Source organism: Nematostella vectensis, chromosome 6 (genome assembly GCF_932526225.1).
Source record: "Nematostella vectensis chromosome 6, jaNemVect1.1, whole genome shotgun sequence".
In the NCBI taxonomy this organism is placed as follows: domain Eukaryota; kingdom Metazoa; phylum Cnidaria; class Anthozoa; order Actiniaria; family Edwardsiidae; genus Nematostella; species Nematostella vectensis.
In genome coordinates, this window is record NC_064039.1 from 17,093,738 (window position 1) to 17,098,805 (window position 5,068).

A 5,068-nucleotide genomic window follows, 5' to 3' on the forward strand; every position below is an offset into this window, starting at 1 on the left:
CGGATGTTTTGTTATGACACCTTTGTGTTTGCGCGTTCTTGGGTGCGCGTGTATATATATATATATTTTTTTTTTTCATTGCTAGCGTGTACGAGTTTCGAAGAATAAATAACAATCGACGCACTGAAAAGTAAACAACTACCAGAACAACTGTTTTCGGGCCGAGCACATGGTATCTATCACTGCAGGTCGGTAGCGAGCCCCCTCCCCTAAAGAAATCGGAGAAAATTTCCAAAGTAATTTATCTTTGCCACTGACCATCCTAAAGGGCACGTTCGTTTCAACTGACTTGGATAGATAGATATTTTATTCATGGCACCTTATGAAACATTTACATCGGTGTAGATCCACAAATAAATAAATAAATAAATGATATTGACTGATATTGACATGTTTTGCTGACTTTATTACAGGGGCTATTGAGGGGCAAAACGACGCTTGCTTTTCTAAGTCTTACTACATCGTCATATGTATGCCTTCTAATTTCTGAATCCTTTTAGTCACATAGGAAGAAACATTTTCTTACTAGCCTTGGACTATTTGTTTCTTCATAAGTGGACTCAAACGCTGTTACATAGTAGAGGGGACTGGTTTGGAAGCGCGGCGAACTTCAAAGAGACATGTTATTGTTCTCTTATATCCGAGTTATCTGACCATGACCGTGCGCAAGTCGAGCGTACATTACAAGAGATTATATGGAGTAAACGAAGAATCGGTATTATTTGCATATCTTCAGTATTGATGCAGCCTCGTACAAACACTAGTATACTTGCCGTAAAAGTCACCGAGTTTGTTTGATAGAGCTCTACTCACTATAGAATTCTAGCGGCGCTCGACACTTTAAAAAATGTACATGGCTGTCTAAAACTAGCTTTCTAGGGCTGTAGAGCTCGGGATATAATGGCGAAGTGATAAAGACAAAGATTTAAAGTAATTGAATAAAAATTTTCAAGTAAATCAATAAACGATTTGTGCCCAAATACGCGTATTCATAAACTTCGTCCATATGTTTTCTTGTACTGTACGTTTGGTTTGTTCACATTTGTGATCACGTGACAGGGTTGTTCAACATCAAAGAGCGCCTATTGTTTATGTCCTTTGAAGCTCGCCGGGTTTCCTAACCATCTCTCTCTACTAACTATGGTTGTTACGAGGACATTTTTTCTTAAAAGGATTACGACGATGCAAGCGTTGTTCTGCTCCTTCTCGGCCGCCATTTTGGATTCCTTGAGACAAAAGGAGTCAGCGGCTACACGTAGGGTAGGTACTTCATATATATATATATATATATATATATATATATATATATATATATATATATATATATATATATATATATATATATATATATATATATATATGGTCTATTATATCGGAGCCAGCGCGGAGCCCCATAGGAATAGAAAAATGGCCTATAACTAGGAGACTCAGTTTTTGTGGTCAATGACGTCATTGTCACAAGCTGCCAGCCAGCCGCGATCTGCCCCGGAAAGTCACCCGGTAAGATAAACTTTACGGGTGTTTCGCAAAGCGCCCGCTATTTTCGGGGCCGCAAAAAATCCCGGTAACTTACGGGAGCTCAAGAGCTCTCGTTAACTTACCGGGAATTACTTTTAATGCGAAAATTGATACCCAAAACGATGTTTTTCTTTTCTTTTTTTTGGCAGAATTCATAGATCAACTATTCATCTTCAATTAGCCAAGTTGAAATATCCAATTTGGTGCTTTTTTCCGATTAAATCTCACCATTTTCAAGTTGTTTCGAGTTGTAGTCAGTTTTCATAACTTAAGGAAACCGTCCCACTGCCCGATAAGAAGTGAGCCAATCACGGTTACCATCATTGTATGGGATTCCCTACCAACCAATCAGGTTTCTTTCTGTCAAATGATTTGATATTTAGCTGTCACTGTGCGCCTAAAAAATGTAAACAACTTTGCGAAGGTATTGAAAGTTTGCTACAAAATGAGACTTTATCCACTTGTTCTTTGTCTTTTTTTCGAAAAGTGCCGACGCCACAGCAGTGTTTGGGGTACCAGTTGTCTACAGACATCGACAAATCTACAATTTTTATTGATATTCAATAAACAACCGGGACGCTACCGCTAGCTTTGAGAAACGATCTTCCTCGCCCGGAAAAGTATCCCGAAAACTCTCCCGGTACCCTAACGGGCCCGGATATTACCGGAAGTTTTGAGAAAAGACCCCCTGGTCTCAAGGGCGCGCAAAACAATATGGCGGCTGCTAGAGTATTTCTAACCTAAAAAAAAAAAAAAAAAAAAACTGACTGCAAACAAGCCAAGAACTATCGAAAAAGAAGTGCTTGAAAAAAATCAGTCGTGCGAATGCTAACCATGAATGAACTTGGCTAATTATGTGTAAAAGACTGTGTAAAACCGTGGTTGAAAGTTTTGAAGAGTTGAGTCAGCTGAAATGTCAGAGCAAGCCACAAGATAAAGAAAGAAAAAAACAAGCTAATTTTATGGACACCTCCGACAAGTGCTCCTACGTTTTTGTTCTTGCACTGGCAGACGTAGGTAAGTTGGCGTATTGTATTAAATTACTTAGCGAAACGATCTTTCGGAGTTGATTCGTTTTCAAACTTTGTAGCGGAGCCAGCGCGGCCGCAGGCCGCGCGCGGAGCTCCATAGGTATAGAAATATGGTATAGCTATGCGACTTGGTTTTGTGGTCATCGCGCGGGTATCCTGTGGTGTCACAATCCATCCAGTCAATCGTGCAACTCCCAGGCCCCACTCGGTCTTACTTTTTGACGTATTTTTATTTTTTCACCGCCTTCAAAGTTCGTATGTTCACAGCAAAAAAGGCAGATTGAAAATAGTATTGAATGAGAAAATATGCGGATTCAAATGGGCTGAAATCTTTGAGGACCCGTTTTGTCTGTAGTACGAGCCGATAGTAAAATCTACCCGAGTGTTCGTGAATCCCTTTCGTTGCAGTAGCGAAAAGAGGACTACTTATAGGCTCTACACTACCATTCTAATAATATTCCTTCACATCTATATAACTACGGAGATCTATAAGGAGATCCTGGGGAAAAAGGGCCTTGGATTGATGTATGTTTTCAGCTATAAAAATAATTCACTTGTGCCCACGAGTTTCTTGCTAGCAGTTCACAGTTTACAACAAAAAGCGAACACAACCACACAAGCGACCCAGAAAGCGACGAAAAAACACTGCCAAGGTGAGTTTTGAACGACGGTTTGTATTGAGAATATCACAGTTATTTTTCTTTTATTGTTGTGCTTTTATAATGCTTTTTTGTTTCAAAAACCAATCGCTCATGCTAAAACACCGTACCAGTTTGACGTCAAGATGTCATATCAAAGTCATCTATCCTTGTTTTGATTGGCTTATACCATCTACTTCGTAAATACTTACAAGTTATATAAATTCAGGCATATATTCCTCACGGTAAGTAAGAATCTAACGACAGAAATACGTAGTAGTCTAGTTACTGTATCAATGTCACTTAGCTTGTTCGATTTATACATTTGTTTATAGAGTTTGCTTTGGGTCTAAATCAAACAATTTGAGCATAACAACATCCTTTTATATTCTTCGTTCTCTCTATACTTTATTGACTGCGTTGAGATATTTAATAAAGGCTGACAAATATCATCCTGTCATATATTGCTAAAGAAGACCTTCCTTGTCTTTATATTCTCTGTATTTAGTCTTTTTAAAGATACAGCAACATTTTTCAACATTACCATACTTAACTTACATTAACTTTACAGTTACAAGAGAATTTTCTCATCGAAAATAAAAACACGAAATGCAACCCCTATTACCTATATTCTTTTTGCTTAGCTTATATTGTCTGCATCTTGCATACTATCTATTGTGTTTATTTATTTATTATTGAGATAGTTGTAGAAAGTTAATAAGGTCATAAATGCCATGATGAAAATGTTGTTTTGAAAGAAAAAAATTCTTATATATTTTTCACTTTGATTTAGGTAAAAACAACCAAGGACTAGCCGAGGGCCATGATTGATGCTGAGGGCTGGAAGGCATGAGAATAGGCAAATGTCTTAAAGATAATAAAGTAGGGGATTTCTCACTTTGATACAGACGTATAAGTGTAATAGTCTTTTTAGAGCAAGATACTTTGTCTCAATGATAAATCTGTAAAGAAAACATTTTTTCTATCAACCTAAAGATAATGAGGAAAGGGGAAATGTTAGGAGAGTGCTCAACCAAGTTGTTGCATTACTGATGATTTTTTTATCAAAGCTATAGTCCAATTTCTTCTCCCTCCGTCCCTCCCTGCCTCCCTCCGTCCCTCCCTCCGTCCCTCCCTCCGTCCCTCCCTCCCTCCCTCCCTCTCTCCCTCAATCAATTTGTTTTCCTCCATTGCATTTAATTTAGGAGTAGCATTAGCATATGTGGATCCATGGTTTCTATAAAAAAAGCAGGCATAATAAGTGATAGATCAATCTTCCATATGGCACCTGATGTGTGGTCATAAATGTATCTAACTATATCATTCTATCTTTGGAATGCTGTTGCATCCATCATTTGTTTCTTTGCAAGGGCAAAGCTGGTCAGAATGTAGCTTTGATACAAGTGTACATGATACTCCTATCAAGGAAAGGGTTTTTTATTAGAACAAGGTCCGGGGGGGGGGACTCTCCAGAAAGATAGACGGGAGTGCTCGACCTATCTTTAACTGTATAAAATTCTTACCAACTGATATCTCTTAGGTTGTGTTTTAGAATTTTTCCGATTCTGCTATCTTTTAGGGGTTTTCACGCCCGGGGAGGAGGATTTTTCGATTCTGCTATCTTTAAGGTCGTCTCACACTCAATGGTGGCCCAATCGCTAGATAGATAGATAGATTTTATTCATGGCACCTTATAAAACATTTACATCGGTGTAAATCCACAAATAATATGTTTTTTTTACTTTGCCTTTTGCATTTTTTTTCTTGTTTCGAATGATTAGGTGACGTCACCGTACGTCGTCATCAAGCTTCACATTTCTTGCCTTCATACATTCAAAAATATGTTTCGCTAAGCGCCGATTCACGTTTTCATTCCGGCTC